The sequence below is a fragment of the Dipodomys ordii genome, unplaced genomic scaffold (genome assembly GCF_000151885.1).
Source record: "Dipodomys ordii isolate 6190 unplaced genomic scaffold, Dord_2.0 Scaffold5, whole genome shotgun sequence".
Lineage (NCBI taxonomy): Eukaryota > Metazoa > Chordata > Mammalia > Rodentia > Heteromyidae > Dipodomys > Dipodomys ordii.
The window spans coordinates 10,047,664-10,072,131 of record NW_012267221.1 but is presented as its reverse complement, the minus strand read 5'-3'; positions in this window follow the sequence as shown (position 1 = coordinate 10,072,131).

Below are 24,468 nucleotides of genomic sequence, written 5' to 3'. Positions count from 1 at the left end.
AGAAGAAGAAGAAGAAGAAGAAGAAGAAGAAGAAGAAGAAGAAGAAGAAGAAGAAGAAGAAGAAGAAGAAGAAGAAGAAGAAGAAGAAGAGGAGGAGGAGGAGGAGGAAGACGAGGAGGAGGAGGAGGAGGAGGAGGAGGAGGAGGAGGAACAGCACATTTGCTTAACCTGTCATACTAGTGGTATCCAATCATAGAACTGAACAGTACATTAGGGAAAGGAAAGAGAAAAATGTAAAAAGTAGAAAGAAAAGAAAGGGAGACTAAGTGAGGTACATAGAAATTAATCATGAATAACAGATATCAAGGATCTCAGTCCCATTCTAAATAGCTAGTCTTCAGACACAAAATGCCTACCTCAAGGGCAGAACCCAGGTCTTGCCTCTTTCAGTCCCCCAGCACCCAGCACAAAGGCCAGCCCATAAGTGGTGCTCAGTAAATGATTCCTAAATGAGTTGACAATAATCAGCATGCTTTCTCTTGCTTTCTGTGTGCCTTTTCCAAGATGTCCAGAACAAATATTGGAGGGAGAGAAAAAAAATCACTCAAAAAGGCTTTTAAAAATACAGTATATAATTGGAAAATTGATTCACTCTAACATAGTCTTATTTTCAGTACATTTCCAGAATCATGCTTGACTTTCTGTCTTTTTTCCAGTTATGAACAACTTCCATTAACTCTTTCCAGCAGCAGTCACTCACTGTCAGCCACTGCCCTTGCTATGCTGTTGTAATCTGTTTGCCCCCCTAATAACATATTACTCCGTGCTAGTTGCTAATGAAGTTCATTCTTTTTGCCTCCACCTCTTCTCCATCTTGCCAGACCATTTGGAATTCTAATCCTGTCCTGGATGCTCGCCTTCCTAGCTGACGATGGGTGTCATCTGCTAACAGCATGCTATCATCTGTCAGCTCTAGGAGCTTATTTTCTGTTCTATCCATGTAAATCATTGATGAAATATTAAAGAATCAGCCTCAGAATGGAGTCTTGTAGGACACAGTTCTAATATCCCTGAGTTTGACATGAATGTCATTGATAATGAACTCGTCAAACTACCTACCACAGAGCCACCTTTTCTCAGTGTGTTGACAGAATACAGAACAGTACAGAATAGGAAAAGTAATCAAAGTCCTTACACAGCCAAATAGCTAAGGGAAAGTTTAGAGAGAAAACCAACATATCGACTTCCCACTTTGTTAGGTAATGTACATATATTAATTTAATTATAACTTCCATTCCTTTAGAGGTATACTACAGAGAAAGGATAGGCCATCTGAGGCTGAATATGTATGAAATGGACAAGATACATAAATTCATTGTGCTTTAATTGTTTTTATGATAAAGTTTACTCAGCCTGTGGCTCAGAGGATTCTACTACATGGAAGACACTCAAAAGGCATTTACCACATACTGAATACTCCACATTATAAGTTATTATTATCATTCTATACTAAAGTTGAAGATATTAAGGCCAGTATACAGAAGAGCCAAAACTTGAGATTCAGTGGCATTTGATTCCAATATTTTTAGAAGGGTAGGGGTTTGAACTCAGAGCCTTGATGTTAAGCGTGAACTATATTACCCAGTTATGCCATTAAGCGTGAGCTATATCACTCAATTATGCCCTTCTCATGTACATGTAGAATTTTAAATTCATATCCCAAATACTCACAAAGAGACTTCCAATGAAACTGGCCCTAGAAATCAGAAGTCTATTAGAGCGTATGTAAATCTTGTAATTTGGGCCAGTATTTATTTGTATTTGCTTATTTTGGTGGTACTAGGGTTTGAACTCTAGGAACCCATGCTTGTGAGGCAGGAGCTCAAGTGCTGAGCCACTCCTCCAGGTTAAGCCAATGTTTCTTTGTGATATTTAGGTTTTATAAGAAAGAGTCAATTCAAGTTTTAAATAAAAATATCATACAATATTAGGTTTGAAAAAAACTTCAGGAATCATTCAGTTAAAACTACTGACTAAAAAGGGGCTCTTTGGTGCTTTAATTTTAGTTTTACTAATTAAATAAATGCTAAGAGCTCAAAGTAGAAAATGTGGAAAACCATGAGAAGCTCAGAGGAGTAGAATCAACCTTATTTCAAAACTTACTGCTCACCACTATGCTTTAATAGTATTAAAATTCTCTTCAATGTTGTTTCTCATATAAGAATGTCTCTATGCCATATACTATAACTATTTCAGGGGGGCTTTTTTCACTTAGTAGATCATGAATATTTGTCTGTGTTGTTTCATTGACCTTTAAAAATTATAAAATATGACAAAAGTAATAAATCTTAAGAAACTATCATAACTAATTCCCTACTGTTGGACATTTAGGATGATTCTGTTTCCTATTATAAACAAGGGTAGGATGAAGAGCTTTGAACTGTGTTGTTGCGTAAGTCCCTCATTATGCACAAATCCTTCTTATCTTTAACAGATGGTCAGCCAGCCTCTGTTTGATCACTTCCAGTAACAGGGAGCCCACTTCTTTGCCAGAAAGCTCATTCCATTTATGGACAACCCTAATTGTTAGAAAGTTCTTTATTTTTAACCAAAATCTGTTCCCCTTAACTTACACTCATTGATTCTAGTTTTGTGATCTGGAATACCCAAAGCAATCTTTCCTTTTTATACTTGGCAGCCCATCAAATACTTGAAGAAGACCACAATAAAACTGCCTAAGTAATCTCTTCTTAAAGATAAATTCCCATACTTGTGAATCTTTTTCCTTCTTTCTGTCTTTCTTTCTTTCTTTCTTTCTTTCTTTCTTTCTTCCTTCCTTCCTTCCTTCCTTCCTTCTTTCCTTCCTTTTTCTTTCTTTCTTCTGCCCTCCCTCCCCCTCTCTTCCTCCCTCATTTGTTTTCTTTCTTTCTTTTCCTTCCTTCTCTCTTTCTTTCTTTCCTTTCTTTTCTTTCTTTCTTTCTTTCTTTCTTTCTTTCTTTCTTTCTTTTCTTTCTTTCTTTCTTTCTTTCTTTCTTTCGTTCGTTCGTTCGTTCCAGTTTTAGGGCTTGAACTCAGGGCGTAGGAGCTGTCCATGAGCTTTTTTACTTGAGGCTAACACTCTACTACTTAAGCCATAGCTCCACTGCCAGCTCTTGTGGTAGTTAATTGGAGATAAGAGTCTCACAGACTCTCCTGCCCAGGCTGGCTTCTCAATCCTCACATCTCAGTCTCCTGAGTAACTAGGATTCCAGGCGTGAGCTACAGGCATCTAGCTAAAGTTTATGAATCTTACGATTAAAAAAAAAATAGATGAGGAATCTATATTGGTGGAAGGTTCCTCATAACAGATGAAATCTGGTGACAGGTCACATTTCCCTTTCTGATTTGGTCTCCTGAAAGCTTAAAACCCAATTAGTGGCTTCATTTTTATAACAGCATAGTCTGTTTGCCCTCAAGAAACTTGTTACTTTCTATGTGTGTACACATGTGTCCTTATAGCCAACCATCCTTAGTTGCCCTCTGTTTTTCATAGCTATATTTTCTTCCTTCTCTAGGCTCACATAAATCCTTCTTGGTACAAGATGTATGATAATCAAGTGCATGTCTTTGTTTCTTTGCATGAGACTTGTTGCCCATTTCAGTTCTCTCTCATTTTGTTAGTTATATTAGTACATATGGGTGTTTTCTACCACTCATGCTGTCAGAACCAAGAAATAGTCTTAAGTCCCCACTCCTGTTCTCTGGTGGAAAAGCTACATGGAAGAAGAGGGTAAAAAAACATTATCTCAGCTGAGTATAATGGTGCCTACCTCCAATCCCAGCATGCCAAAGGCCAAGTTGAGGCCATATGTGCTAAGGACATCATCTTAGTTCTATTAATCATTCATAATGACCATCAAATTTTCAATTGCTCTTCTGTCACTCACCAGCACCAGGTTTTTGTTTTTTCCTTAAAAGACATTAGATCACCCATCTAGTAGATGGGTGATTCAGGTAGACAATTCTTTCCCTACCAAAAGGAAGGTGGGTGATTTTCCCCATATCACCTCTGAACACAAGGTACTGTTATCCCCATTGCACCTGAAGAAGATAGAAGCTCTAAGAGGTGATATTTGAACCAGGTCCTCTAGCTCTCACTCTGGGAGCCTATCTTCACTCCTGAAACACAGAACAGCTCTGGTCAGACTCGGCCAAGTGGATCTCACCACTATTGGGCAGGAGCCTGGAGCACCACAGGCTTCTCCTTTCATTCGGGAATCTAGCTCTGATTATCCCCTTCCTGCAGTGCAGAGCCTGGTAGCTGCCAGTTGAATGTGGCTTGACGAATATAGGAGAGGACATAAAGGCTCTCCTCCTCCCATGCCCCCGGATGGGAACCAAGCAGATTGGCTCCTGTGTGGAGAAAGTGGATGTGAGAAACCCCAGGCAGCAGGCAGATCTCACATAGGCCAGAACAAAAAGCCATCTTCCAGAGGCTTGCGAGGGCTGTCTGGAGGGGCCAGGTAGGAGGCCTCAGGCACTGTCTGTGGGCCAGAAAACTGGGACTTTTCAGCCCCAGGAGCTTCCTTCCCGAGCGCCCTTCCCGCAGAGATGCTGCACTGGCCTCCCTGGCCCATCTCTGCTGCTGGCAGCCTGGCCCAGGCAACAGCTCAGAGTTGAAACCTTAAAAATAGCTCGGTTCCCTTCTGGGTTTAGCAACTCACACTTGAAAAGCCCTTTATTCTCTATAATGAATAGAGAGCAGGGACTTCTCATTACAAAGAGGAGCTTTAATACAAAATACGGCAGCCCGATGGCAGTTAGGCTTTTGAAGCAGTGGAGGGAGAGAGAGCGAGCCTCCATCACTTACCTTCCACAGATACTAGCCCTCTCCTCTGGCTATTCCTGGAATAGAGCCCTGGAGAAGCTTTTAAGTTGCTCTTGCTGTCAAAAGCTCATGTACAGTGGGCAGCCTCTCAGGTGACAGCAGAGCAGCCTGAAGTTGAAACTGCAATCTAATTAATGGACTAAAGGAGCAGAAATCACGAAGGAAAGGTTTAACTCTTTGCTGTCCTCTACTTGTGGCCAGACAGTGAGGGTCTGGAAATAAAGGCAAGGGGGTTGAGGCTGGAAGGGACTGATGCTTGCTTTGATGGGAAAAGTCACCTCTACCTGAAGCCAAAATTCTTCAATTTATGTATTTTTCAGAGAGATAAAGCTTTTCAGGGAGAAATTAGGTAAGCCTCATTTCCAACTTTTTTTGGTGAAAAAAATTACTCTATCACTTGAGACACACACATAAGCACACACACACACACACACACACACACAAAACATACACAAATGCACAGCTCATTTTACTTTATTTTTCAGTCAGAGTCTGATTTTTGTCCAGACTGGCCTCTGATCTTCATCCTCCTTTCTCTGCCTCTTGCCTACTTGGAGTTACAGATGTGTACTAACATTCCCAGATTGATTTTTTTTCTTTTTTCTATTTATTTTTTTCTTTTGTCAGTCGTGAGGCTTGAACTGTGGGCCTGGGCACTGTCCCTCAGCTCTTCAGCTCAAGGCTAGTGCTCTACCACTTGAGCCACAGAGCCACTTCCTGTTTCCTGGTGATTTATTGGAGATAAAAGCCTCACAAACTTTCCTGCCTGGGCTGGTTTTGATCTCAGCCTCCTTAGTAGCTAGGTTTACAGGTATGAGCCACTGGCAGGTGGCTTGATTGATTTTTGAGGCAATCTTGCTTTTTATCCAGGCTGGTCTTGAATCTCAGTCCTCCTACTCTGCTTCCTGTGTAGTTGGGATTAAAAGTGTATACCACCACAATTTGCCATTTCAGACAAATGAAATGTATCTCCAGAATTCTATTAAACTGGTGAGAACTTCAATCTCCATTATTATTTGAGGCTCAACTACACCTCCCAGAAGCATCGGAAGGCATGTGAGTCACAAGGCAAAGAAACAGCAGATATTTGAATTAGGCAGAGTAATAAAGCTTCCACCCCACCCCCACCCCCCAGTGTAGTTCGAATTTGGTAGGCAGGTACTACTGAGCCATTCCACCAGCCCTTTTTATGTAGGTTATTTTTGTGATAGTGCATAACTTTATGCATAGGCCAGCCAGAACTGTGAGCTTTTTATTTGTGCCTCCCTTTATTGTTAGGTGGATAGGTATGAACCACTGCACCAAGATATTGGTTGAGATGTTATCCCTCAAACTCTTTTTTTTTTTTTTGCCTCAAATCTCAATTCCCTGATCTCTGCCTCCTAAATTGCTGGGATTATAGGCTTGAACCAGTGAACCTTGCTAATTAAAGCTAATTCTATGCAAAGGAGGGGAAGGGATTCTCTTACATCACATTATCTTAAGATAGAAAGTTTATTTCTAACTCACAGAAAGTCTAATGTGGATGTTCCTAGTCAGAAGGCAATCTTGGCCAGCTCTCGTTCAGGTGTAACGCAGGTCCTTTCATCGTGCCTCTATTTCTGCTACTAGGCCTTAAGATACAGGTAAAGTGAAGAGATCCTGAGGATCTCCTTAAAGATCAGACCCAAGAGTGGTTCATACTGGATCAGATTCAATCATTTTACTTCATACAGATACAAGGGAGCTGGAAGAGAAACAGAAGTGAACTATGCTCAATAGGAAGAAATAGTTATTGATGAGGTCTAGTTATCTTTGCTGAAATATCTCTCTTTAGGCTACTTTTATTTCTTCCTATTCTCTTTATTGTTCTATATGGGTCTAGAAGCCTGTAGCTCTTGGGATTCAGTGAGGCTGAAAACCATATCTTCTGTTCTCCCTCTTTCTCCTGGAGGCATCAAATTCACTCTCCTCTGCCTGGAAAACACATCTCTATCCTTCACCACGGCCTCTTCTCTCTTCCTCTAGGATCCACAGAATAAGTTTGACAACAACCTCAGTCAGTCTTTTCCAGAAAATAAGAAGCAAGGTTACTTCAAACTGCTTCAGCTTCGGCCAAGCAATGACCCAACGCTCTTCATGGAATAAAATTAGGGGAAAACAAACAAACATAAAGCATACTATACAAATCAGTACTAGAACAAATCTTTGTGTTACCAAAGTACAAGAAACCCCTGACAATCATGAAACATTTGACTCAAGATCACCATAGATTTGCTTGCAAATGCAGGGATGTTGTCTTATTTTTTAGACTTTTAATGGATTTTGGAGACAGGATCTCTCTATGGTTAGCTTCCAAGGCCAGCCCAGATTTGCCACTCTCTATTCTCAGCCTTTCAAGTGCTGGAATTATTAAGTTTTATATTTTAGAGGTACTAAAAACTACAATTCTCAGTTGCTTTGTTTTGGTTTTGGTTTTTGGTTTCACAATGTTAGGATATAGTTTTCTTTTCAACATTATTTTCATAAAGGCAGAGAGGTCAACATCACTGAGATTAGTCAGAGTGGGGACACAAAGTTCAGAATGGGCTGTTAAGCAGGTGGCTAGACTCAGACACTAGCCAGACAAGCTCCTGGTACCTGCAGTCAGATATGATACTGAGACAGAGACAAATGCTTCAGCCAAGTAAGGAATTATTACTTAATTGGTATCTCTAAATCTCTCATGGATGGCTGAAAACTTTGAACAAGAAGTTCTATAGTCTAATTTACCCAAAGAGAAAGGATTTTCTAAAAGTATACCTGAAGAATTTTATGAGTTCATGTCTCCAGACCTTTGAATAACATTCAAGGAGCTGAAATAAATTCAAGTATTAAATAGCTCCAGAGTGGGAAATCTCAGAAAAAATATGACTTAAGGGAATGGCTTCAGGAGAATAAGGGAAGAAATCTGACTTTCAGACATGGAAATGGATTTTGCTAATCAACAGCTAATTTGTAACTTTTTAAAATAATACAATAATCAGTTCATATTATGATCAGTTTGTTCATAATAAGTCACACTTTTGAGCCAAATGAATTCAACTCATTTCCTTTTTTTTCAATTTGACTATTAAGTTGGCAGATTAGGAGAATATCATAGACCTGCTTTATCTGGAATATATTGAAGGTCTCAATAATAACATATTTTGATGGATTCAAAGTGGTTGAACAATCAAACTTAGAAGTGTTGATTAAGATGGTGCTTTGGGTACAGTTAATTAATAACAAATTGCTCTTAACTGTCTAAGTTCTGAAGTAAAAGACATATAAACACAGGTGTTGGCAGGATGGAGAAAGATCCTCCCCCTTTGTTTTTGGTAATCAGTGGGAGAATGTGACTTGTTATATGCCTGTACTCTAGCCCTTAATTCTTGCTTATATTCCAATCTTCATATGAAAAAAGTTTCCAACCATAGGCATAGCTAAGCTGTGGTAGCCTCAGGGGCAGTTCAGTCTGGGTGTAGGTAAAGATCTGTGCCTTGCACAGAGGCAACTTCAGAGAAGAATGGGCATTTTCATTTCTGTCTCTAAAGTGTGCCAACCACTAAGCATGGTTGCAGATAGAATGAGTGAACAGAAAGTGGTAAAAGTTGTGATCCTAACAGTTTTGGAAGTACAAGAGTTCTTATTTTATGGGTCACATTTGAAATGCACAGAAAGCAATACAGTGATTCTTTCCAGCAAAGACTGAGATCACCTACAGATCTGCTGCTGCCATTACAGTCAGCATTTTGCCATTTGAACCTTATGAACATAAAGAAGGAATATACTTCTTTTTTGAAGTTGATACCCAAATGACAGCTGGGCCTCAGTGGATCACATCCTAACTTCTAGGGAGCCTGAGGTAGGGAATGTCATGGTTCAACGCCATCATAGGCAGAAAGGTTTTCAAGAAATATTCTCATTGGAATGCTGGACATATGGATCATGCCTGTTATCCTAGCTTCAATGAGAAAGCTAATATCAGCTGATTGTAGCACAGGCAACTGCCCAGATAGAAAGCAAGACCCTATCTCAAAAGTAATCAGCACAAAAAGGGGATGGAAGCGTAGCTCAGTGTTAGAGTTCCAGCCTAGCAATCAGTAGGCCCTGAGTTCAAACTCTAGCACCACTAAAATAAATTACTGATATGACAAATGATGGGACAAAAATTAAAATCATTTCAATTAGTTGGGCTCTAGTGGCTCATATTTATAATCCCTAGCTACTCAGGAGGTTGTCAGTGGACAAGACTTCAAAGTCAACCTGGACGAGAGGGGGGGGGGAGAGAAAGAGAGAGAGAGACTGTAAAAGTAACCAGTAAAATCTAGGTTGGAGGCTTGACTTTAGTAGTAGAGCACCAGTAGAGTAAGCTCAAAATCTTGAGTTTCAGACACTATTACCAAAAGAAAAATAATTTCAATTAAGTTTAACAATCTCCTTAATGTTTTTGAACAGCAATAGATATGACCTTTATTTAATGTCTAAAAGAATTTAGGAAGGAAAAAAATCCATATACCCCACAATTACTCAGATACAAGTTAGAGACAAAACTCCTAAAGCATTGGTTTCTATAAAAGTTTTATTCTAGGTGTTTTATTTTACCTGAATTTAAAAGGCAACTGCTATGTGTATACTAAAAATGTTAAGATAGTGTCCAGCGGCATTTGTTTAACAAAAGATTGTTTAGCAAGTATCCCATGGCAAATATGGTAGAGGGGTCTAGGGGATTAATAGTATCACAAAATCTGAAAGAATCTACCTAATTAAGAGTCTATTCTTTAAAAGCAGCATTATGAATCAAACAGGAGCATTGAAGAGTAGAGATAAGCCACGTTCCTCAGATTTCACAGGACAACTTCTGCTAATATATATATATATATATATATATATATGAATATTGTTTGAATTTTTTTTAGTCCTTTTGTGCTCTAGGTAGACTTTTTTCTTCTGATGGGTTCCTCCTGTGGTTACAATATGCCTTCCATCAGTTCCTAGGACCACAAACTTCCTCATTAGACAATCTTTTTGCAAGCTTTCAACAAAAGTCTTTACTTCAGCAGATTAATCCAGTTTAAATCTCACTCCCACCCCTGGTGCATGGCAGCTTCATAATACTAGGCACTTATTGGCTAAAACCTGAATTCTAGAACAAATTACTGCAAGAGAGTTGGCATTATTATGACTGGCTTGAGTTGAGGGTAGGGCAACATAAAAAAGGGAGGAAAGTTCTATACATGGCATTGGGTTTCTGTTTGAAAAGAGAAACTTAGTGGGAAAGGATGCTAAATTGGCACTCCTGGGAAAGAGAAGGTCCTCTCATGTGGATGGAAAGAGAAGCTAGGCTCTTCTCCCTTTCAGGAAAACTTGACTTCTCTTGCTAGTGGTACCTTCCTTTGTGTGGTAATAACTATGATTCATTCCCTAAAATTTCACATAGTTCTGTAGATTTAGTTGTCTTGCTGACAAGTTGTACCTGACTGCATTGCATCAATTCAGTTAGGAAGGGGATGGTAGAAGGGCCCATTGTGGGCAAGGTCTAAATTGTGCTCTCTAATCTGTGTTTACTGGAAAGAAATCTAACCTTTTGATCTTCATCTGTTGGATTCCAGTGTCTATTTCTAATTAATTAATAATCCTTGCGTGGCATATTTATCACTTCTAAAATCATCAACAAGTGTGCCCTCGGCAGCAAACGAAAATCTGGAGGATTCTGAGAACTGTGTCAGACTTTAATTGTGAAGCAGTTGGCTGCCATCAGATATCTGGATACATTCAGTAGTCAGAAAGTTCCAAGTGCACCCTTTTCACAGGTACAGTCCTGAGAAGGCTGCTATCCTAGCAAGCAGAATCATATCTTTGGAAGTTTTCATGAATAGACTAGCTGACTATCTTTCAAGTAGATGCTTTATCTTTAAAATAGAATTGTGGCTGGTGTAATTCTAGCACTTAGAGGATGAAGCTGGAGTTTAAAGACAGCCTTACTACACAGTAAGACCCTAGTTCAACAAACTTTATCAGGCAGCTATTTTTATGATATAATCCAACTTTTGCTTTTATGAAAATAAGCTTTGTAGATGGGATTTTCAAAGTGTAGACCCTGGAGCATCTTGAGCACCAGCTGGTTAAAAATGGAGATTATCATGTTTTACCTTAACTTTTCTGTTATGGGGTAAATTGTACACCACCCCTGAAGATATATTGAACCCCTAATATTCAGTAAGTACTTCAGAATGTAGCCTTAACTATTAGTTAAGCTGAAATCAGGACCAGAGTGAACTAAAGTAGACTCCCCTACCCACACACACCCCGGCCTCATGCCTCAGTCCTGGGTTTGAACTCAGGGCCTGGGCATTGTCCTTGAGCCTCTTGGTGCTCAAAGTTAACTCTACCACTTAAGCCACTTAAACAACAGCACCACTTCCAGTTTTCTGGTGATTAATTGGAGATAAGAGTCTCATAAACTTTTCTGCCCAGGCTGACTTCAAACTGCAATCCTCAGATCTTAGTTTCCTAAGTAGCTAGGATTACAGGTGTGAGCCACAGGTACTGGGCTTAATCCAGTATGACTGGTGTCCTTATTAGAAAAGAAAAGAGAGACTCAAAGATAAGGAAAGAATTCTGCTATGGAGGCAGAACAAGTTACATAGGTGAAAGCCAAGAAACACCAAAGGTTATTACCCATTCCCATATTCTTGAGAGTGAACACAATCCTATTGACACTTTGATTTTAGATTTTTAGCTTCCAGACATGGGAAAGAATAAATTTTTCTTGTTTTAAACCACCTACCTTATGTTAACTTACTAAGTCAGCCCTAGGAAATTAATACACCTACAGAATTAGAAGGTTCCATATTGGGGTCCAATAATTTGTGCTCAGTAAGTACTCCAGATGATTCTGTTGACAGATCAGATTTGAACTACTGATTTCCCTTCTACATTTTTGTCTGAGGTTCAAAATAAGGCAAATGTTTGCTCTCCGAGCTGCTTAATAAGAAAGGAAGTTACTAGCTACACATAATTATTGGACATTTACAATGTGGGTAGTCTGTCTTATAAGTGAATTTTTATATTTTTCAATATAAATTCATCCTAAAATAATTAAATGAAATAGTCGTATGTATTAGAAAGTGGCAAGTCATCTCTTTTCTGTTTCTAGTCTTAGATGGTGTGTTTTGCAAAGCTTGCAGGGCTCACAATTTTGTTTAAGTTATCCATGATTTTATAACCAAGACTGGTGCTATACCCTGTGTAAGACTGTGTGTGCTCAGTAGTGAATTAGAACTTCTGGAGAGCAGTAAATAAAAAGATTTCAGGGTCTTTGCCCTTAAGGAACTTCCTGTTTATTAACCAGCTTTCATTGTGTTTCTTCCAGTTTCTGCCAAGCCTGAAAGTGTTAGTTCAATGTTAAAAGGGGGGGGTGGTGGAAATTAAGCAATAATTAGGAGAGATGATGCTTGGCAGAAGCTTTTTATCTCAAGGCTACCAGATTTTGTTCATGGAATTTGAGAACATGAGTGATTTGCATATGTTGCATAAATTTGCATCTTGTATTCAAGAGACCTGACTCCAAGTCTATGAAGTACAATTTGATTAATTAGTGGAACCTACTATAGTTGTGTTCAGAATAGAATTCAGGGCTTCACATACATGAAATAGCTAGCTGTTGACAACAATTTGGGAGACTCCAGTCCCATTCAGAAGACTTACACAAAAAGAGCACAGGAGGGTCAGAGCTAAGGGGAAGAAGAGACACCAGGAGTTTTGTTATCATCCCTGACCCCTGTCTTCAATTCTGCGAATCTCAAATTTTTGTGTACCTGACACAGTAGGTAAAAGGAAGTTTCACAAAAGTATGCAATTGTGCCATCTGTGATGTTTTTCTTTCTTTTCTTCTTTTTTTTGGTAGTGTTTGTTTCCTTGTCTTTGACATTTCCCCACCTCACTTTTTGCCTCATTGTGTACAGTTGAATTCTGCATGGGTGTTAGCAGACAGTAAAAAAAGAAAACCTAAAAGAAAGATAAAGGAGTGAATATCTACAAAGAAGTGAAGAGTCAGGTCTGGATGGTCCTTAGTTTCTTCTTTTTTCTCTGTCCTCTAATAGATACCTGCTCATCAACTCAATGTCTGTTTCTTGGGGTTTATGTTAGGCTCAAAGGACACCAAGTTAAATGACACAGAATCCTTGTCTGAAAGGAGTGTCACATGGGAAGTAGGCATGATGTGGGTGCAGACAAATGATGATGACATGACCAAAAGACAGAAACCAGTCTACCCATATAGAGAGGCATGGGGAATATTTTCATGCAGGAATACCTTAAAGAAAGAAAGGGGGGCTGGGAAGATGGCTCAGTGGTAGAGCGCTTGCCTTACATGTATGAGGCCCTGGGTTCAAGTCCCCAGCACCACATAAGCAAAAGGAAAAAAAGCCGAAAGTGGCACTGTGGCTCAAGTGATAGAGCGCTAGCCTTGAGCTGAAGAGCTGAGGGACAGCGCCCAGGCTCAGAGTTCAGGCCCCACGACCAGATCCCCCCCCAAAAAAAAGAAAGAAAGAAAGAAAGAAAGAAAGAAAGAAAGAAAGAAAGAAAGAAAGAAAGAAAGAAAGGGGCTGTGAATGGAACAGTGTATTCTAGGCAGCGACAACAGCATGTGTTTAACATGCTCCATCTAATAGAAAGGTAAGTGGGAGGCCATGAAGGGGTACATTTTCCAGACCAGTCCATAAATGTCTTGTTAGCTTGCCTTAACAGCAAAACTTGTATAAATAAAAATGGGTACTTCAGGCCACTTCACTCAGTGATTCCTTTTGACTATAAAGCATCCCTTACAGGCTCCCATATTTAATGCTGGGTCCCTACTGGTGTCACCATTTTGGAAGGTTCTAAAAACTTTAAGAGAGGGACCTAGTTGGAGAAAGTAAGTCACTGGGAATGTGCCTTTGAAGATTATTCCTGATCCCCAAGCCCTTCTTGGATTTCTGCTTCCTGTCTACCATAAGTAAACAACTTCCTCTGCTATATGCTCATGAAGTTCCTCCCAAACACATAGGACCAAGAAACCGCAGGCTCAACCCTGTGATACCATGAGCCACAGTAAATTCTTCCTCCTTTTGTCACTGAAAAAAAAAAAAAGCTAACACCAACAGAAAACTGGTACCAGGAAAGGGGGGTTGTTGTTGTGACTCACTGACTATACTTCTTAAGCCTTTGGAAGTGGTTTGTGATAGAAAACTTGTAAGTATTTGTAGATAGAAAGAGCACAGAATGTTGTAAGGAGAGGGTAGTAGGGAATTCTCGGTAATCCTTCTGGTGGGAATAATTGTGGTGGGAAGTCAGAACACCAGAATGTCAATAGGAATGCCACAGTAAAGGTCAGAATCACAACCTTTTATTAGGAATTCAACTAGATGCCATCCATGTTAGATTTGATCAAAGAACTTGCCCATGTCCTGAGACTTTACATGAATCTAGACATACTAATTAATCTGACACCAGAAATTCTGCACAGCCCAGCATTCAGGCTGTAGTATGAGTATTACTAGTTGCTTTTAACCAGGTGTACTATGAAAACTGTGAGCAAAAAAAGCAGAGCACAAAAATCGAAAACATGTAGTTGGTCCAGAAAATGAGCATGCTTGCCATTTAGACAAGAAGAGAATGGCTGCTAAAGAGATTATCACCATAAAAACAAGTACTTTGTGTCAGGGCAATAGAAGGTGCCTTGAGGGGATCTTGAAAACTGGCTGGACTCTATCCACCACAAGATCAATTTAACCTATCTGAAAGACTTTACTTTGAAAAGATAGTTCCAAGGCACTCTGCTATCACAGCCGCGTAGGAAACTATTTTCCAAGGTTCAGGTGGCCAAGCACTCAGAAGTCACAACCATGATTAACGAGGCCTGGCTACTGCTCAAGTTAGCAGGAGACCCCGTCACTGCTCACTCTGGGATTCTCAGTGTGACGCTGGTTTTACCTTAATGTAAACGCAAGTGTTAGAAGCTTCCACCCACATTTCAAAGGAAGGCCTGGGAGGTCAGGCAATATATTGCAAAGTTAGCATCTCTGCAGGCAGCTTCTGAGAGGAGACAGATAAATCTGTAAAAGTAAAGACTGAAAAACAGTGGAGACAACAGGATGTTAAAGATGCCAGGAACAAGGAAGACTTCTGAGAAAATCTTCAGGTAACAAGTAGAGCTAGCCCAAGAGAAAGGCCATGGGGCCTGTAGCCAGTAATGTGAAAGAGATGCCCAAGCTCACTGGCATTCAAAACCTGACACAATGTGACTTGAATGCCAGACAAGTAGCTACCAGATTTTGCTTTCCTGCCAGGTTTTGGTCTTGCTTTGGTCCAATCCATGCTTGCTATGCAATTTCTCACTTTGGGAATGGAAATGTTTACTCTGAACCATTGTACCTTGTGGGTATGTAACTTGTTTTTTCTTTACTTTATTGGGATATACAGATTTGAGTTTGCCCCAACTCTCAGAAGAGACTTTGAATCTGGGCTTTTAAGCAATGCCAAAACTGTTCATACATTTTAAAGAGATAACCGAAATTCACTTCGCATTATGGGATAGACACAAGGCTTTGGGAATCAGAGCAGAATGTAATGAAATATTCCCCAAAGTCTTTGGTGTTGACTGCTTGTTTCTCTGCTGATGGTCCCTTTTTGAAAGGTTCTGGAAACTGTCGGAAGTAGGACTGAGTTGGAAGAAGTAAGTCATTGGACATTTGCCTTGGAAAGTATATCTGAGCCCTGGTCTTTTCCTATGACCGCCATAATATGAACTGGTCTACACTTGTCTTGCTGTGACTGACTAAAACCTGAAACCAAGAGTAAACTAAATCTTTCCTCCCTTAAATTATGTCTGCTGGACACTTAGTCACAGTGAAGAGAAGGGTAACCACTACACAGAGGTATAAAAACATGGCAGAAAAACCCATAGGAGACTATCTTTCTCTTAGGCTCAAAGTCATTCCCTTACAGCACTTCCTGACCTATACTACCTATGTACCAACCTTTAATACTTCTGGTTCTTATCCCTTTCTTTCTAGAAAAAAAAAAAACATGATTTCTCTTTTAACCCACGTTGATTAAGGCAACTATACCATATACATGCTCTCTTTGCTGCCTGTACCCAAAAATATCTCCTGCATGCAGGCAGCCTATAGAGTTTCCACTTCAGAAAGAGCTGAAGGATAAAAAGAAAGAGCTGAAGGATCATCCTGAAATCACAGTAGGCCAATTATCTGATAGATTCCCTTTGAATATCCTCACATTCATTGTATTGGCTTCTACTTTCATATTCTCATTTTTTGAGAACTTCAGAACTGAAATGTGGCATCTACATATAGACCCAGAAATACTACAAATTTATCTGGCAACCCTCGTTGCCAAACATGGAAGCCACTAATCTACCCTCTCACAGCAGAAGTGCAGGTTGGCACAGAATGGCAAACATGTCTATTTCCCTTACCTTTCCCATGTAATTGTACTACATGGGAGGGTTGGCTTTCATACTCCATTGACTTACTAAATACTTCAGAAGAACAAAAAGCACAGAGTATATGATTATGCTTTGTGAGTATATAATAATAAAGACTCACTAGGATTCACAAATGATTATTCATTATTTTATGCTCTGTACTTTTGTATTATTATATTTCAAGCTAAGCATGGTGATGCATGACTGTAAGTCCAATACTCAGGAGACTTAGACAAGAGGATCTTTGCCAGCTCAGGACTACATAGTGATATTCTTTCAAAAAGAAAAGGAAAGAAAGAAAGAGAGAGAAAGAAAGGAAGGAAGGAAGAGGAAGGAAGAAAGGAATAAAGGAAAGAAAGAAAGGAAGGAAGGAAGGAAGGAAGGAAAGAAAGAGAAATAAAAACAGGAAAGGTGAAAGGAAGTGGGAAACAAGAATTGAAGAATACAAATAGAGAATGTGATATTTATTGCAATGAGTAAGCATCTTTGATCTGTATATTATGGTGTGGTTTGTTATTTTTAATATTTTAATATTCATAAAGATGTTATTTAGTAAGGTCCCAGTAAGAATTTAGCAACTAATTCTCTAGCAAAAGGGGAAAAATACTTGATTCCAAGCACCTGCCCATATCTGTGGTGTAAATATTCCCACCAGGGCCAGTTTCAAACTACCCACAATGTCAGTGGAAAAATAATGAATCCAACAGGCACAAGCCAGCTCCAGCACCCCACTGATTTGTTGTGGTCTATGTGCAGTTCATTCACTTGATTTTTCTTTTCTCTCACCATTGTTATATTTGAGATTTATTCATGATCATACATCTATTTTTAGGTGTTTTTCACTTTCGTGGTAATAAAGGATTGATTGTCTGAATGTACCAAAATTTCTTTTTCTTTTGATGGATATTTAAATTGCTCTCAACTTTTTACTCTTAAAAATGTACAAATTATTTTCCCGTGTACTTCATGGGTCACAGATGGAAAGCACTTTTCAAAATCAAAACAATTACTGGATCTTGTATATGCCTGTTTCTTATGACTAGATTTTGCTAGACTTTTCTTCTAAATTGTTGGGACAATTTGTTCACCCGTTAGTTGTGTATGTATGTCACACTATCTTCATTTTCTCTTTCTCTCAATAGTGCCAGATAATATGACTCAATTGGATTTCCCTGAAGCCCCAAACTCAAATGTAAGTATCAATAGCCAATACGACAGTGTTTCAAGATAGGGCCTTTATGGAGATAGTAACTGAGGTCATAAGGGTGTGGCTTCAGTGTGATAGAGTTGAGGTCCTCAAAAAATGAGGAAAAGACACTACAATGCTCCCCCCATGTGTTAAAGGAAAGGCTATCTAAGGAAACCTTGAAGTGGCTTCCATCGGCAGGCCAGGACGAGCCTCAACAGAAATGGAGTTGCCAGAATCTGCTGCTGTACACATCTAAAGCATCTCTCCATTAGCAAGGAGCTCGTGTTGATGCTAAATCATGTTCTTCTCAAAGTTTAGGACCATGTCTTCACTTCCAATGCATTTTTCAAAGTCCTTAACAAAGAATTGAGCATAATCAGGAATCTGATAAAGACTTACTGGTTCTTGGGACCTGTGGCTTGCTGGTAAAAATAGAGGCAGGTCTCTAAATCCTTTCCTATTTCCTTCCTTCCTTCCTTCCTTCTTTCTTTCTTTCTTTCTTTTCATGGTAGTACTGAGGACTGAAGTCATGAGGAACTTGCACATGCTGGGCTGGTGCTCTACCATTTGAGGCATGCCTCCAACCCTACTTGGTTATTTTGAAAATGAAGTCCCTTGAACTTTTCTATCTGAGCTGGCCTTGGACTGCCATCCTTTGGATTTCAGTCTTCTGAATAATTCGGATTATAGGTGTGAGCCACTGGTACCTAGCCATTTCTATTGATTTTTTGACTGTTGTTTTAACTCTGATTAGAATGGAAGTTGTGACAAGATTCTAGAGATAATAACATGGTTTAACTTGATTTAACCTGGTTTAACACAGAGCATTGCAATTTAGAAAACACGTTCGCATTCAATGATCTTTACAAGTAAGTAGAAGACAGGTACTGTCCCAATTGTACAAACGAGTAAACTGAGACTGTGTGGTTAATTGTCTTTTCCAAGCACATTAGCCACAGCAAGGCTTAGCTTTCGGAGAAATTTATTTTCTATCCCAATCCTACAGAAGGCTGGGATGTGTGCTCAAGGAGTAGTGAAAGGCTCTACTACAAAGAGCAACCTGTAGAGACTGCCCCCAAGAAACTCTAGTGCCTTTCACCCCTCTGGGGGTTCCATGAATGGATGATCCTGTGGAATCTCTACTTTCATTTGGGCACTGTCTGTCTGAAACATGTGTTTGAAGCCTGAAACCAAAGCATCTCTGTGGCCCTGAATGTTACTAAGGAGAACTGCAACCCACATTTAAATGCCAGATGACAGGCGCAAGTGGCCAAGCAGCAAAGGCGTTTTTGCCAAGTTGGAATGAGAACAAGTGTGACTAAGCCAATGGGACTAGAGGTGGCAAACAATTCGTGTCTGGTTGGAATCAAGCACTGTGTTGGCGATAACACTTCCAGAACAAGCAAGGATGACCATAAAACCCCTGTTCCAAGGAGCCCTGTGAAGGAATGAGCCGCACATGCTCCCGTTATTTCTCAGGAGTTCACCAATGGGGACTCTTTTTCAACCTCAGCATGCCCCAGTGGCATTGCCAGCCCTGCCCCGCCTGCTCCTAGACCAGCAGAAGTGTGGAAAGGCAGAACTTCAGGGCCCAGACGTCTTGTTTCTGTTGCATTTGCCAGAGACTTGCTCCAGAGGAGGTTTGCATTGTGTTATAATCACATGGTTTACAAAATGATAGTTAAGAGTCTGTTAGCATTTCCACCCCAAACCTCATATTTTCAGCTGCTCACAGTGACTCAAATGTAAGAATTCTCTTTAGGCTGAAGTTTGGCATACAGGGTCTCAGGCCCAGCTGGGGAGCAATTTCAACCTTTTTTGGGTGGACTGGATTTCAATAACATCCATTTGGCTGTTTTTGAATAACAGCAGAAGTACAACAGAAGAGAAGTTAGCATTTTTATAGCAAAACGTCACCATTGTGCATCTAGAGAATGGGTATGGGGTGGAGAGACCCACCTTATCACCTCCCAATAAATCTTAGCAGGTGATTAGCCTTTGAGTGGACTAAGCATGTATACTATTTTCTTAAACATACATTAAAAATCCCAACTGCTTGTCTGCTGTTCAGAACAGAGGAGAGATTTTGTTTAATAACATATTGTGTTTTTGAAAAGCCAAGTTGACTCAGGAACAATGACACATACCAGTGGATATTGAATTTCTACTACACCCACTCCTCTTGCAACTAGGGCAGCAGCAAATTGTAGGATGCAATTGAGTTTCCAAATGGAAAAGGAAAAAAAAATTGCAAAGGAGTTGGGGCCAGAGAGGGAGGGCACAGCATGGCTACAAACATAACAAGAGGACTCTTGCTAATGTCCAAAATCAAAGTTCTGGTTCTTTCTTTTGAAAGAAGATCCTTTCCCTCACCTCTCTGCTCACTAATGACAGGTTCCAAACAAAGCAAAATGATAATAAGCTTGTTTTTCTTTTAACTAAATTAAAGATTTTTAACAGGCATAAATAAGCTGGGCATGGTGATACATATCTATAATGCCCTCCATCGAAGAGGCTGAGATGGGGGATGAGTTTGGGGCTAACCTAAGGTCATAACAAGACCCTCTTTCTAAACAAAACAAGAAAACAGAAATACACAAGAAATCTCCCAAACAAGCAAGCAAAAAGGCATGGAGAATACTAAAACACTCATGTGCTAACTGTTCTGTATATAAACTGAAGCAGGATAAATATAATTAAAGTTTTCTTTGTGTGTTTGTCAGCTTTCTTAATGATTTTCTGGTCTCTCCCAGTAAAGATTTGTTCTTATTCTCTTTAAATAGATTGCTATATTTCCAATTTATATTTCACCAAAGTAATGATGTGTGAATCTTCTTTCTCCTACATTATTATGCCTTTTCTCTTCAGAAGTTCTAGGTTCTACCACTGGACAGTCCTTACTGACGTGAAGGTTGCAAAAGCATATTTCCAGGTTGAAGGAGGACATTTTTCTTCTACCTCCAGCAAAGTGATATTCTGGTGTGCCTGAAGAAGATTTAGACTACTACATGATAGGGATGAATATCAAGTATTTCTAAAGTCTAGTTTCTTACTTCTCATGCTTTCTGCTGTATCTAATGACTTTTCTGCCATTTAAGAAAACTGTCTACTACTGATATTCCATCAGCCCAAGCCTTCATGCTCATCAAACCCTATATAAATAGAAAAACAAGATACCTTGATTTATAGTCATTCTACTCTGTGAGCTCCCTACAGTCCCCAGATCTCCTAACCATGACCTTGGTGTAACTAGACTATAAGCAAAGTGGTTTTCTACAACTCCATCAATTCTAGGATTTGGAGATAGGTTCTACCCATGAAGTCCTAGTATAGTTAACGGTAGATACCCCAGTAGTTCCCTGTCTAGATGCCATCCTCCCTGATTCTTGGCACTGAGATGCAGACTTTGAGCAAGTCAGGATACTTCTGGAAGTATGGACCATTCTCCAGCATCAGGGCTAGACACAGTGTGGAGTGATTAAGACTCTAGGTTCAAGATTGCATGATATAGTACTTGTGTGACCCTAGGTCAGTTACTAAAACTCTGAGTCTCATTACTAAAACTCTGGGTCTCCGTTCCATCTTTCTTATAAGAGATTATTGCTGCCAATATGGTGCAGCTAATAGAGTAAAAAAGCAAAGATCCTAATGTCTTGGAGCTACTGAATTAACCAAGCATACAACATAGGCTCTCTCTCTTCTTTGCACATTTTCAGCACCTAATGCAGTGTCTGGCATGCAATAGGTGCTCAATAAATATTAGTTGAGTTGAATTGACATGAACTCAGACTCTTCAAGTTGGGGCAGGATGATTTGTTATATGAAATTATATATTAATTATAGACAAACATTTGACAGGAAGAATCTTGACATGTCTATTCTGTATCATCTTTTACTTGAACTGTTTCTTCCATAGCCCTACAAACATGGTTATAATGGGAGGTAAGGGAACACAGTGTGACTCTGTGATTGCTGCTAGTTCACACAGAAGTGGATCTCACAACCAAACCAGGCCCATTTGAGTACTTTCCTGGAGTTTGGAAGTAGACTTAAGAAATATGAGCTTGTGACTTACTGGTAGTTCCATTTCCCATGTGAACTTAGGAACTCTGATCCCAAGCAGGTTATTAAGGAAATAATGAAGCCAGCTAACTGGAGAAACAGATGAACGGGAGAGAAGGCATCGATTTTCCGTGTGATCCTACTTATTTTTTGTTTTTTCTGGATTTTTGTTGTTATTGTTTTGTGCTATTCTGGGCCTTAAACTCAGGGCTAAGGGTACTGCCCCTTAACTTTTTCACTCAAGGCTGACACTCTACCACTTGAGCCATAACTCCACTTCTGGCTTTTTAGTGGTTAATTAGAGATGAGTGTCATGAACTCAACTGCAACCATAATCCTCAGAGTAGCTAGGATTACTATAGGTGGGAGCCACTGGCATCCAGCTTAGTTTTTGAGAGTTACTTACATTCCAGTTGTAAACATGAATTTTCCTATTATTATCAATCATTCTTTACCTTTTTATTATCTTAAGTTGAACTCCTGACAATTGCAGGCAAAAGACCCTAAGAGGGTTTTTTTTATTGTTGATGATTTGCTTATTTTAATTATGGCTATGAATTCTGAGCAAATGACTTCTTCCTAAAACCACTATATTTACCCAGGAAAAAGAACATTTTTTTGTTTGTTTAAAGTATTGCAGTTTGAACTCAAGGTCTTACACTCCAACACTCCATCCCTTTTGCTTTAATTATTTTTTTCAGGGGAGGTTTGGCTCTTTTTTTATTATTATTATTTTTGCCAGTCCTAGGGCTCGAACTCAGGGCCTATAGCACTGGATCACTTGAGCCACAGCATCACTTATGCTTTTTCTGTTTATGTGGTAGTGAGGAATCAAACCCAGGGCTTCGTGCATGTGAGGCAAGTACCCTACCACTGAGCCATATTCCCAGCCTAGGTATTGCATTTTTGCCTGGGGCTAGCCTCCAGATTTGATCTTCCTATTTATATATTCTGTACAGCCTATTAATTATAATAAAAACTTTGAGGGGCAAATATAACCCAAACAGAATTTAACAACTTTAGGCACTTACATAAAGAGCAAATCTATATGAGCTAAGTTGTTACATATCTACCTATTGTTTTGGTTGTTGGCTGTACTAGAGTTTGAAACTGGTACCTGGCACTTGCTAGGCACTACTGAACCACTTGATTCATGTCTGTAGCCCTGATTACTTCTAGGTTATTTTCTAGATAGGGTCTCACACATTTTGCCTTGGGTTGGCCTCAGACAGGGACCCTACTGCCTATGTGTCTAGTGTAAGTGGGATTGCAGACATATGCCACTATGCCCAGACTTGCTGACTGCTTGCTATTTAGACCGCTGCCTATACATCTGCAGGTTCTGATCATTCTTTTCTTCTTATCCATTTTCCATTTCATGTTTTAGAAGTCCTGGGGACTGCATCTTTTGGCATTTTGTCTGTAGGGCTCTGAGCACAGAGCAGTGCATGGCTAGGAACACAGAAAACATGGCTCTCAGCAAACTGGATTCATGAAGTCCTGATGAATTGAAATGATGAAGAGATCTGAACCCAGGGACAAGGCTCCTGGGTTCCATATTTACCTCCTAGCTAAAATATGAGCTTTTTAAACATCCAGCTACAATGCTTTGAGCAGAGATCTGTCCATACAGTGGTAATTTCCTGTAAGCACTTGCTAGTTAGTTGAATTAGTTGTCAAAATATGATTTGCTCTGGCTATTTAAAATTGCTTACCACAGACTCCAAATCTTTAATATTCATTCCCCTAGTCCTATCTCTCTCTCTCTCTCTCTCTCCCCTCTCCCACCCCTTCTCTCCCTTTCTCCCTCCCCCCCCCCACACATACACAATGCATGTGGAAAATCAGGCCTATAGCTGGGTCTATACTTGGCCAATGGCTCCAAGGTCACTAATGTTACTTCTTACCTCAGCTGTGTGGGAGCCAGCGGTGAGTCATCAGGGTGAATAATGCCTCTGTAATACTACCAGATTGTGTTTGTCTCCACTTCAAAGCTCTTAGTTTTAACAGAATAGTACTTCTCCATCCCACCCACCCAAACAGCAGTCTGCATGGCTGAGAGGCAGCAGTTGCATGAACAGCACTATCATTTCCATAGGCTGTGCTGGGCACCCACAGCCCTCACCTCAAACACTAGCAGGACCCTGAGGAAAGAGTGCAGGCCACATGCTAACCAGTTTTGATGACTAGAGATCACAGATCATCATTTGTTTTATTTCCTCAGTCCCTCCCCCCACATCTTTCCCTGCCCCTCTCTCTCCCTCCTTCTTTCCTCTTTTCATTTTTCTTTTTTCCTTTCTTTTTGCTTTATCACCATAAAGGCATGCCTTTAGAGGTATGCCTTTCATGATCAGTCTTTAATGTCTGATTTTCTTCATGTCCATTTTCTTTTCCATTCACAGAATTTATATCTTTGAATTCAAGAGAAGATACAGAAAGGAGAGGAAAGGAGAGCAGGGGGAGGGGAAAGACAGGGAAGAGGGGGAGGGAAGGATGGAGGGAAGAGGGAAGGGGGAAGAGAGAGCAAGACAGACAGAGCAAGAGAGAGAGAGAGAGAGAGAGAGAGATTAGACCCAAGAATCTTCTTCCAGATTAGACCCAAGAATCTTCTTCCACTTGACAGAATCTTCACAGTTCCTTTGAGGAGTAAAGACTCATCACATAACTTTGGTGTACCTATAGTGCAAAATGACTAAGATGGAAGGATAATAGAGGAGTTACCATTACTGAGTATCAAAACACAAAACTTGGTGCTATATATATATATATATATATATATATATTTCAGTAACTTCCAACAGCTGAATTAAGCTTCATTATCTTACTTATTCTCTTTTCTTCCTTCCTTCCTTCCTTCCTTCCTTCCTTCCTTCCTTCCTTCCTTCCTTCCTTCCTTCCTTCCTTCCTTCCTTTCTTTTCTTT